At 45.3% G+C, this 12,655-nt stretch overlaps 1 protein-coding gene and 1 long non-coding RNA gene across 4 annotated transcripts in view; one reads left to right on the forward strand and one right to left on the reverse strand.

Moving 5' to 3' along the window:
- Window positions 1–12,655, forward strand: part of COL15A1 (collagen type XV alpha 1 chain) — a 301,360-nt gene that overhangs the window by 90,605 nt on the left and 198,100 nt on the right. The window lies entirely within an intron of this gene.
- Window positions 8,311–12,621, reverse strand: LOC128329032 (uncharacterized). The gene is made up of 2 exons (XR_008309506.1): window positions 12,527–12,621; window positions 8,311–10,211 (listed from the first exon to the last, which is right to left on the reverse strand). It is a non-coding gene; the product is annotated as an uncharacterized LOC128329032 (long non-coding RNA).

The following is a 12,655-nucleotide window of genomic DNA, read 5'->3' on the forward strand; positions in this document are numbered from 1 at the left end:
GATTATGGGAGTTGAAGTCCAATAACATCTGGGGACCCAACATTGAGAATCCCTGGGTTAGACAGTCCTCAAGTTAGTGCACTTGTGCCTCAAAAGGTTATGCATCCACCATCCTGGATCAGGGTAGGTGACATCATCACAAACTACACCATTGGGGCATCACTATGTGTCCATTCAGCTGTAGCAAATTTGGTTCAAATTGGTTAGACTGTCCACAAGTTAGTGCACTTGTGCCTTCAAAGTTTGCACGTCCACCATCTTGAATTGAGGTGGATGATATTGTCACAATCTTCACCACTGAGGTGTCCCTATGTGTCCCTACAGCTGCAGCAAATTTGGTTCAAATTGGTTAAGTGGTTCACAAGTTAGCCCACTTGCACCTCAAAAGTTTATGTGTCCGCCATCTTGGAGCAGGGTGGATGACATCATCACAAACTACACCGTTGAGATGTCTCTATGTGTTACTCACTGCAACTGTACCTAATTTGGTTTAAATTGGTTAGACAGTCCACAAATTAGCTTGCTTGCACCTCAGATGTTCATGCGGCCGCCATCTTGAATTGGAGTGGATGACATCATCACACACCACACCCTTTGGGCATCCCTATGTGTCCCTACATCTGTAGCAAATTTGGTTCAAATCAGTCAGGCGGTTCACAAGTTAGCCCACTTGTGCCTCAAAAGTTTACACATCCACCATCTTGGATTGGGGTGGATGACAACATCACAAACTACACTGTTGAGGTGTCCCTATGTGTCCCTACAACGATACCCAGTTTGATTCATATTGGTCCAGGCATGAAGTTGATGGGGGGCGGGGGACACAGGGACACACACATAGAATGCCGGGTAGTCTCATAAGCCTACTGGAAAGTAGGCTAAAAACCCTGCACACAGAGAACTAGCACAGCAAGGAATGTCACAGCTCAGCTGTGTTTGCTCCAGATTTTGGGGTAGTTGTCCAAACCTGGAAAATACGGGGGTCTTAGAAGAGCATACTAGATTGTATGATTTAATTATTTGTATTGTGAACAAAACAAAGAAGATGTACAAACTCTCCTTAAACTTGTCTATTATACTTATCCATATGTATGTGTATCTTTTATCTCACAACACAGCATATAACAGGTTCCTAACCCTACCTAACCTAAGGATCTAAGCCAACTTCCACCCCAGGGGAAGGTGAGGGAAGACAATCAGTGGCCCTGGGACAGGGTGGGAGGCTGAGCACCGTGCCTGCTCCCAGCCCCGCTTCAGCACTGTGCCTGCTGCCAGTCCCCACCCCACCCCACCCCGCCGGGTGCTGTACCCTGCACCAGTCACGCCCCTTCCAGCTGCATCAGCACTCCGATACAGGGGGTGTTGCTGACACTGGGAACCAACACATCCATCTAGGTGGCCTGAGCTTTCTTCACTGGCCTGGCTGGGTGCTTCTTCCTCTCCTTCACTCATGTAATTAACCCAGTCAGAGAGATATAGCCCTACAAGAGTGTTGCAAGCACACTGTAATAGCACACTCACATATAGGGTGAAGTGGTCAGTTTGTTTAGTTAACATCACAAGGTACACTTGTCAGCCAAGACAGGTGGTTTGGCACTTGGGATCATCAAGAGTTGTGCACACACAATATAAATATTACCCCATTGCAAGAGGACTCCCTAGTTCCTTCAGTTCCTCCATAGGAGATAGAAATTTCTATCTAGGTCAGTGTATCCAATTATTTCCAGTATTGGCCACAATTCCCCAGCGACTGTTGTGAAAATTAGGATGGCAATGCAATTTGTGTATTGTTGTATACACACAACACACACACACATTTTATTAAATTTGAAAATCCACAGTCACACTTCTGATTGTGACTATTAACTTTGCTGGAGTCTTTATTGGCTTTGATTTTGTAAACCAGAAAGTGGAATTGGTTCAATGAAACAAACATTAATTTTCCAGGACAGAAAAGGGATATTTAGCTAAAAGAACTTTGCCAGGAAAATTGGGCTGATTTCTTACACGATACTGCCAAAAGTCTTTTAGAACAGAAAGGGACAGGCAAATAATCTGACTATCATATCACAGAATCCTCCAAGTTAACACATTTGTAACTATAGCTGTTTTATTATATAATATTTGTAACTATATACGATCAACTCTCTCTCTCTCTCTCTCTCTCTCTCACACACACACACACACCGTATATATAGAATTCTCTCTCTATCAATAATGTTTGTAACTATAGCTGCATTATATGTATAAAATATAGTATATACAATATATACTATATTGTAACTGCTACAACTTTCATAAGCTATACAAGCCACTACTGGTCATTCACACAATATTACCATGGTAACACAAATGTTAAGCTTGCTGAGTCTCAAAACAAACATAACTCTAAATGTGCCATATGGGTTTTTTTTGGTTTTTTTAAAATCTCCCCTGAATCAAAATAGCCATGTAGGGGGCGGAAGTCAGAACCAGGAGCATGGAGCACAGGAATGGGGCATTTTACCTTATCCCCCCTTGTTCCATGGTCCTGATGAAATTTTGCCCCACAAGCGGTTATCAGCTGCATGAGGGAGGCTTTCATTGGCACAAATGGAGTTTTCCTTCCCTTGGCTGATACCAGCTTGTGGAAGGAGAATTTGTTTGGTGCTTGAATTTGCTAGATAGGTGTTGTCTCTGCACTTGTCTTGTATATTTTGTGTCTATTTTCAGGCTTGGGGGTGGAGTCTAAGTTTTTGTTAGCCTCCTTACTTGCTGTCCTGAATTCAAACTGAGAGGTTCTCCCTCTCTCTACATAGAGACTGTTAGTCTGTTTATTGTTTTCTTAGGCTATGTTTTAGTTAGTAATAAATATCAAACTCTTGCTTCTCATTTAAAGTTGGCTCCCTGTTAAATTTCTTATAGAGCATAAGTAATTTCTTTGCTACACTTGGGACTGCAGAGAGAAAGGGTTCAATGCCTCTTCCCGTGTATGGTACTGCAGTACTGATCCTGACCTTCCTTTCCATGGCTGCTATTCTGATTCAGAAGGGGTGGGCCAGATGCAAACCCAAATGAGGGGTTTAGGGTTTATTTTGACCACGAACGAAGCCAACTAGATGTGACAGGACCGCTACATGTACTCTCGCGTGTCTGGTTCTGTTCATGTGTAAAGCAGGGGATGGGAAGGCCTACTCTTTTCTTTCTCTCCACGAAATTGAGTGCATAGGTGAGGAGAGCTACACTCTGCCTTACCTTGCTGCCCTCTGTAGCTTCAAGCAGTTTCCTTCCAGCTCAGTTCTGATACCGGAGGGGAACTGGACTGCTGGGGAGAAAACTGCTTGAAGCCATAGAGGGCAGCGAGGTAAGGCAGGAAGGAGGCAGGGTTGAATTGTCTTCAACCACGCACTCCATTTCATCTAAAGAAAGAAAGAAAGAGCCATCTGCTCCTCATTTTATATATGAATGGATCAGACACATTAATAAAATGTATATTGCTCATCACGGGCCTTTAGCTCCATCAGAATTTAAAGAATTGCCCATCTATCAATTTACACCACCCCAGTTCTGTTTGGGTTTGACTATCTTGCTCTGCCCTTGGGAATGTACTAGTTGATTTTGTCTCACTTTAACTTCATGACAGTTCCTGATTTCTTGACTCCGGCTTATCATGACCCTGATTCTGAACTGTTGCATGGCTGTAACTGTGGTTACATTGGGCCAGTCCAGACGAGTAAGCAGAAACACATTGCTCTGTATGCTTGCCACCTGTTCACTGTTTCAAGGAATTGAAATTAATTTATTTCAGGATGCACTTAATCTAGGATTAAATTGTAGTTTTCCTTTCTAAGTTAATAAGGAAAGCAGGTTGTTCCTGTTTTTTGGTCTTGGGGCTGGGGCTGAGTCAGGACCAGGACCACTGAGTGCAGAGGACAGTACACACTATGACAACAGGGGTGGCTTCATATTGCAGGCCTCTAGAAAGCAGTCTTCAGCCCTGTGAGCCAGGTAGCAGAGCGCATTGTGGCAGGAACTACAGGAAGCTTTGGAGCCAAAGCGTCACCCTTGTCCTTGCAGGCAGTGGGAGGGAGGCTAAGCCATGTGGAGAGAGCAACTAGGCCTGCAAAAGTGTGGCTTATTCTAAGAAAGACAATGAGACTATTTTCACGTGTGGCTAAAACTGGGCTAGGGAACCCCAGCCCAATTTTAGCCACACGTGAGAACCAACCCAGTCCAATTTTAGCCGCGCGGCTCCCGGTGGTGGCTCGGCGGCAACCCCCCCCCAGGTAGCCTGTCTCTTAACCCAGGTTTTGGGCGCAAGGGCACCTGAAATGTGGGTTAAGTGATAGTGAGCAGAGTCTCACGATCAGTGAAACCCGGCTTCTGCAGCAGAGCGGGGAGAGCAGGCTAAGCCCGCTCTCCCTGCTCACGATCCGTGCGGGAGCCCATTCCGGCTGCCCACATGATTGCTGGCTCCATAATGGAGCCGGCGGGGGCTGGGGAGCTCGGGGACTGCGTGGCCCCTGGAAGCTCCAGTATGCCCTGTGCGAGCACGCAGGGCATACTGGGGAGACCCCCGGAGCCGGGAGGTGGCTTTTCGCCTCCCGTCCGGGGGTCTACTCATGAGTAGCCACAGCGCGGAGCCGCGCTGCGACTACTCACGATTGGGAAGCCCGGGTTTGTGGAGTGCTCACTCCGCAAACCCGGACTTAGGGGAGGGCTACAAAAGCGGGCTAGCCGCTTGTAAGCCACTGGGCTCGCCTGCGAGCCCGGTGGTTTACACGAGCAGCAAAAATTGTGCTAGGCTCTCCTAGCCCGATTTTTGCTGATCGTGAGAATAGCCCTAGTGTGTTGTTGCGGCAACAATTAAATTTTTAAAGCAGATTTGTTTAATATTTTTCCCCCACTTAATATTTTAATTGTGTCTTTTTTACCATCTTGTGTTAAAAAAATTTTCCCCCTGTAAACCGCCTTGGGATTGCTTTAATGAAAGGCAGTATATAAATTTAACAATAGATAGATAGATAGATAGATAGATAGACAGATAGTGTGTCGTTGTGGTGTGTCAACACTGCGGGAGGCCCCCAAACCCCGCCACTCACACTGGCTCCAGGACAGAGCTGGTAATCGTCTGATTTGGCTGCCCAGGGACAACTGAGTGATTCTCTGCGGGGAGAGTGGGTCAAACCTGCTCTTCCCGCAAACCCCCTTTAGGCTCTTCACACTGCTCGTGTGAAGAGCCTCAATTTCTCTCTCTCTCTCTCTCTCTCTCTCTAAAGGGGTTAGAACCTTCCTGTACACCAGAAGTTCCTAATCTGGGTCCCTCCAGATGTTGCTGAACTACAACTCCCAGCACCCCCAGCCATAATAAATTGTAGCTGGGGATACTGGGAGTTGTAGTTCAGCAAAATCTGGAGGAATCCAGATTGGGAACCACTGCTCAGTCTCCAGCAAAAAAAATATAAATAATAGAAGGAGGAGGGAGGCAAATGCAGGAATATCATGAAGCATGGGGAAATGAGTTCTGTTGGTTGCATAAAACGCATTTTAATGCTTTGAAAGCTCATTGCAGTGAATGTAACAGAGACCTCTCAATTTTACACTGTAGGGCATATGATGTGTGTGGTTTTTCAGGTGGAACTCTATTGCTCTGGCCCAGCTAGAGCACCACTCTCACCTCATATCTTCATGTGGGGCTGGAATGTCTGAACCAGCCCTTGATCACATGACTGACATGCTGCTTTAATGGGGAAAAGAAAGCATGCCAGGCGGGTGGGGCCTACATGTTGTACCCCCATTTCTCCTCATGCAGTAGGCTGTATCTTGGACAGTATTGTCTGAAGCAGCCCATTATATCTTATGTTATGTTGGTGCCATTGACATGTTTATAAATCACTTTGGCATCCTGTGGAGATGATAGTTGGCCAGCTATCTGCTGTTAGTACAACGAATAATGGTTTACTGTGAAAATTCCCATTGATAGATTATCTTTGAGAGGCAAGTTGTCCTCAATGAGTAGACATCCTCCAAAATGCCCATTTTGCATTGTAGATGCAGGGAAATATACAACACTATTTTTGAAATTCTGTATCTCTTGAAATATGGCACACAGAAAAGTGAATGGGGTGTTCTGTATTTTTTTGGCCATTGGACCATTAGATATGACTGCCAAATAGATTAATTATAATCAGCAGATACAGATGTTACACTTTATTTCCTCGCTTTAATACATGACTGTAAGAAGCAGTTTCAGACACATCAAGATGACACTGAAGTTTAGTAAACTGGATTGGATTGTGCCCTTGATGTGTAAAATATACAAGTTGTCTTAATTTATGAGCACTGTCTCTTGATCTGTGAGAAAGGGCTCGAAGGGGCAGAGGAGGAAGCCTCAAAAAGCTGACCTCCTCCGCAGACTAGCCACTCTCTTGGTCTGGGCGCGGAGATGGTGCACCCAGACTGTGTGCAGCTGCCTTCTCAGCTTGCCCCGCCCCCAGAACTCCCATCATGCAACACACAAGTGCACGGTGCTTTGTGGGGATTCCCTTCATGCCGGCTGGGAGCCCTGCAAACTCCTAGCCCCAGCTGCAAGCAGCTAGGGCTGGCAGACAATCAGAAACACGGGATTTAGAAGGTGGCTTGCTCTCTTAACCCTGTTTAAGAGGGTGGCTGGCTTGGCGGATTTGCCGCTGAGGCACCACCGGGATTGGGTGTGATCCCACCAGTTCTCACTCATGGGCAAGACCAGGCTTGGCCTCGCTAGCCCGGTTTTGCCTGCACGTGAGAACAGCCTCTGTGTGTGCTATTTATATGATCTTGATTTAAATACTTACACTTTTAGAGTTACTAAGTTTAGTGAAATCATAGGGCATCACCATGTATTTCTCAGAAAATTCTCTCTCACGTTAAAAATTTCACATAATATGGTTATTTCTGCATGAATAAAAACAAAATAAAACTATAGGTGAAGCGTGTGATGTTTAGGGTTTGTCTTCTTCCCCAGAAGTCATGAGAGAGGCATTGTTCTGAGTTAGTTCAGGATTATTCTTGTATTCAGATGCACACAGTTGCCTTTATGGTAGAAAACCTCACTTGCTGCCGTCCACTAGCACTTAAAAAATTGGCAGTCATGAGATTTAGCTCTGGCTAACAGAGACGTTCCTCTAACTTAATTAGCTGGTGCTCTCCTGCTGTTGGCACTGGGTGTGCTGCTGGGTATTGCTCGTTTTGCAGACAAGAGACAGTGCAGCACACGGTGCACAGCTGTGGACTGTCCAGCTGCATCTGTCAGCTAAGTGCAGGCAGTGGAGGGGAAAAGAGAGAGGGAGTGTAATGTAGGCCATTTGGAGGACAGAAGACTATTTGAAAGGGCAGCTCAGAATATAAGCTCAGTGAAAAATGTGAATAAGAATCATGCCAACATTTACTGGAAGATAAATTCATGGTGTGGACACGTGGAAAACCCGCACACTTCAGCACAGGACTGACTGCATATGAGGGCTCTGATGTCTGGCGATGCCATTGCAGACTGAGGCCCAATACTGAAAGCAGCGCCTTTGAAAAAAAAGAGCCTGCCAGTCAAGGGTTCAACTGTATGTGACCCATCAACCACTTTTCCTGTTGCAGCCTTGAATCTTAAATGTTTTATTAATTTCTATCCCACTCTTCCTCCAAGGATCAGGGTAGCATTTGATCATTGCCCAAACTTATTGGTCTCAGTCTCCCAGCGGTTTTTACAAACGGAAATGGGAAGAGGGAGTAAAGAGCCCTTATCCAGAGCAACCTGATGACATCTCATACTGAGCCCTGTCTTCTGCAACTAGCCTTGCCTGTTTTTTGCCCAGCCGCTGCAAACCCTTTGCTTAAACCTGCTGCCTTGACCTGGACGTTCATTCTCAATCTGTTGGTTTGCCTGTGCCTGCCTGCCTTGGAGACTCTTGTATCCAGAGATGTCTCTAGCTTGTGCGGGGCCAGGGCAAAAATGGTTTACACACACACACACACGCACACACCCTCTCATGATGAATCAATAGTGTTCCAGCCCTGCTAGAGCTAGAAAAGTCTCTGCTATTGTGCTGCAGTTCAGGGTCCCTGTAGGCATGGGGTCCTGGCCTGGGTAACTGCCCTGCTACCTCCCACTGCAGACAGCCTTGCCTGTACTTGATCCTGTCTTGCCTCTGCCATGGATCTGATTTCATCCTTAGACCTTGTTATAAATATGCTCTTTGATTGTACAGAATCACCTCTGCATTAGCATAGCCTGTCATGGTGTCTGATTATAGACAGAGGGTCCTGATTAATGGTATTTGATGGTTGATAGTCACTCCAAGCCTCTGTCATCATCACCATCCTTTATTATAGACCAGCATAAAAATACATGTTAAAGAATACGAGTAAATAAAAGTGGAAATAGAAGGTGGTTACATATATGATGATGCATATTAACATGAAAAGAACTAACAATACTAAGAATGTATGAAGGTGATTACAAGTTTAAAAATACGAGTACTAAAAATGCTATAAGTACTAAAATACTAAAAATGAAAATGAATAAAATAATAATAATACCATTATTATGTTTAAAAGTCATAAAATGCATAAAAGACATTAAAAGGGGGACATAAAATAATATACTTTAAAAACCCATAATATAATAGAGCTACCAAAACCAGAATAAAAATTATATTGAGTATTAAAACCAATTTAAAAAGGCATAAAAGGGAGGCGTGAGCAATTACAGGGTCAAATCAGGGCTAAAAAGGCTTACAGCCCATCATCCACCGATGGATGCCGATTGCAGCCGCACAGTATCTGGCAGCGCTATAAGTTATGGTAGGATTAAGGTCAGAGAGTAGCAGGGAACTGTAGAACTGTCTGGGATGTCTCAGGAACTTGCTTAACAGTGGAAGAATAAAAGAGGCACAAATGTCTCTATAGAACGAGCCATATAGGAGGACATGCTCAGTAGTTCAATCTGCCCTGAGCCACAGGGGCACAGACAATCTGCAAATGGGATCCTTCTATAGCGGCCTTCTAGCACTGCTGAGAGGAGGCCATGGCAGTGAGCCAAGGTGAATGCCCTTCTGTGGTTTGGGACCTCCATTTGATTGAGATGTGCTGCAGGAGAAGCAGAATATCTAAGCCCATCACTGATATAAAATTTTGGGACACTGCTAAGATCAATTTGGCACTCAATGTCTGTAATGCGCTGCTTGATGGTTGCTTTTGCCTGATCATAGTCCATGCTGAGCAAGGTCAGTGGGGAGAGGCCGAAAGGAGACGTTTTGGCCTCAATTGTCTATATCCAACTGGAACGGTAATCATTGTGTAGGGTTAAGAGGGCAAGGCCAATTGGGCGAGAGGATAATCTGAGCCCATAACAAAGAGTGGTCACCCACACCCTAGCCTCACTCTTGATCAGGCCTGTCTCCAGTTGCAGAGTGGCATTGGGGACACATCTCGGAACACAGAGTGCTGCCCTCAGGAATTTGGATTGTATCCGTTCCAGAGTCGCAATGCTGGGAAAGGGACCCAACTGAGAACCATAGAGGAGTTGAGCTTGTGGCTTGGCTTTGAACAGTTCAAGTGCTGTGGGTAGATAATGACCTCCTCTTGTCCGTAGGTATTGAAGAATAGCAGAGGAGCTTCTCTGGGCATTTAAAGCCACGTGTTCTCCATGGGCTTTTCTAGTGCCGCCAGATTGGAAAACTACTCCTGAGTGCTTAAAATGTGCAACTTGCTCAATCTTATGACCTTCGATCCTCCAACAGTAGATCTTGGGCCTCCTGGCAAAGGCCATGATTTTCGTTTTTGATAGCTGATTTTGAGGCAGTCCTCCTTGCAGTGCAACAACAAGGCCCTCAGAGCTCTTCTAAGGCCGATGGGGTCCTTGAGAGGATGTCTGCAATGCATCATCCGCATATAACAATATGGCAGTGTGTCTCCCCGCAAGTTTTGGAGGGTGAAAATCAGGATTGCTGAGCTGGCCCACCATAGAGCTAGTGTAGAAGTTAAATAGGAGTGGGGCCAAGATACATCCTTGTTTAACGCCCTTCTGAGTTAGAACAGCCCTTGTGAGGTGGCCTTGTGGACTACATCTCACCTTGAGTGAGGTGTCTGTATGCAGGGTGCAAAGAAGATATAGCAGACGTTGGTCAATGGAGGAAGCCTCCAACTTCTCAAGCCTCTAGAGTGGATAACTCACCAGGAGGTTCCCCAGACTGGGGGCTTTACTGCAGGAGGAAGTGATACAAGTTAAGACAAGAGTATATAAAGCACAAACAAGCATAAATCAAAGTAAAATGGGCCCGTTCACATTGCCGTTTTTTATTACGGTTGATTACATTTTGTTATGGTTTTCCAAATGGTTTGTTCATACAGCCAGCTCCCCCCTAATCCAACATGCCCATTTCTGGCCAATAGGGTTGTAGAGCAGGTCCCTGTCTCCTGCTTCCGATTGGCACATTCACCTGTGCCCAGGCAGTGAAGAGAATGGGGGAAGTACATGTGTGTGCACATGCATGGTGCCCACAGATTCCCTCAAATGTAATTTTCTGTCTTTCTTTAAAAAACAAAACAAAACATTTTCCTGGTGTTCTTGTGCAAGAATAACTGCATACTATATCAATGGGAAGCTCCAGCTACTGTAATGGAGCACTAATTCCAGAGTGTGCTTTGCGGGGCTGGGGTGTGTGGGGGAAGCTTCCTGCTGGAATGGAAGCGCTTTCCATTCTTACTGTCATATATATCCCCCCCCCCACCCTGACGGTGTTGTTGTGCAAAAACACCAGTACACCAGAGCAACTGGAAGATCCATCACATTACTCCCTCATTGAAAAGGATATCTGATGGGACAGCAGGGCACCATGCAGGCCCCCTCCACAGACACCACCTAATGGTTATTACTTCTTTCTCTGTTTATGAAAGATGTTGCTGGGCTGCTCTGATGTATTGGTGTTCTTGTACAAGAACATCATGGATGTCTATGTTTTTTTTAAAAGGATAACAAAGTGGAAGGTAACACAAGCTCCCCTCCGCAAGACCCCTCCAAATGCTGCTTTTTCTGTGTTCTAGTCATATAACCTCCTCCATCCCCCGCGCACACACCCCGCTGCCACCACTACAGAGCTTGAAACTTGCTGTGGATTTTGCAGTAGCTGGACCTTCCCGTATTTAGTATTAAATGGAGCTCTGGAATGGCAGTAGACATTAGGATGCAGGAAGCAAGTCTGTCCAGGAGTGGAACTAAAAAGGATTGGAAATGGAGTCACCTCTATCTCACACTTTATCTCAGGGATCTCTCCACACAGCTCCACAAAAATGCCAGAGTATCACAAACAACCATTTTCAACACTCCCTCAAAGTGCAGTGTTTGAAAGTTGTGTATAATACACAGTAAGAGCCAATCATCATGAAAAAAAGCTGAATAATGCTGCAATGTATTATTATTAATTTTTTATTATTATTTTGCATTTATATCCCGCTCTTCCTCCAAGGAGCCCAGAGCGGTGTACTACATACTTACGTTTCTCCTCACAACAACCCTGTGAAGTAGGGTAGGCTGAGAGAGAAGTGACTGGCCCAGAGTCACCCAGCTAGTTTCATGGCTGAATGGGGATTTGAACTCGGGTCTCCCCGGTCCTAGTCCGGCACTCTAACCACTACACCACGCTGGCTCCCTTTGAAAGACACCTTACTGTTACTGTATTGAAGTTGCTGTAAACGCCCCCCCCCCCTTCATCTGAATTCCCCCAACACTAATTGTAGTAAGGCAGGAGTAAATTGCCATTTGGAAAACCTCCAGCAGTTTAGTACATTTCATGGGCACTTTCCAGACTAGGTGCTGGAACAGCAGCAAAATGCCTCTGTTCAGGCAAGTTGCACTGAAAATGTAAACAGCAGGGGAGCAGTCTCACAGCAACTAACAACCCGAAAAAACAGCAACTTCCTTACGCTGGATAGACAACGTCCTAGCTCTATATCTCAGCGATTAAATTTGAGATAAGGCATTGGCAATGTGAACGGCACCCTGTTGTCTGCATAGGGACTGCGGTGTCACAACGCAGGAAGTGTGAAAGCACACTTCCGAGATCCGACGTGACCCCATTGCAGGTTCTAATCTGGAAAGCGCCATGGTTTTGCTGCCTGCCTGATCGAACTGGCCTGATTCATGGCTGATCGGTTTGCGGTAGAACCAGTCCATGCACACCCCTACAAAAGAGTTAAACCAGACAATTACAGTAATCAGCTGAGTCTGTAGTTCACAAACCCATTGATGACTCATTGATTACCTCTGCCTGAAAAATTTGGGCAAGCTAACCACAAATGCATCCTCAAGTGTCCCACCAGTGATCAGGAGAATCTCTGGATGATGGGATGGTGAGTCATAGTACTTGAGTCTGGTACTTGAGTGGAGGAAGCCAATATGAGTCAGCCCATATAAATGCTTACTAAATATTGCATGTTTGAACTTATTGAACATACATATTTTGCAATGAATTATATTGTGCAAAAAATATTTTTTTTAATCCTATGGAATATACTGTACCAGAATGTGGTAGGCGTGATTCCAGTAAGCGTGGAAATATTTTCTAGGATTCCGTAGATCTCGCAACCATAGATCTGTCTCTCTTTACTCTCTTTTCTCCCTACCCAAAGACAACTTGTGTAGCATAGT

This window comes from Hemicordylus capensis, chromosome 6 (assembly GCF_027244095.1).
Source record: "Hemicordylus capensis ecotype Gifberg chromosome 6, rHemCap1.1.pri, whole genome shotgun sequence".
NCBI lineage: Eukaryota > Metazoa > Chordata > Lepidosauria > Squamata > Cordylidae > Hemicordylus > Hemicordylus capensis.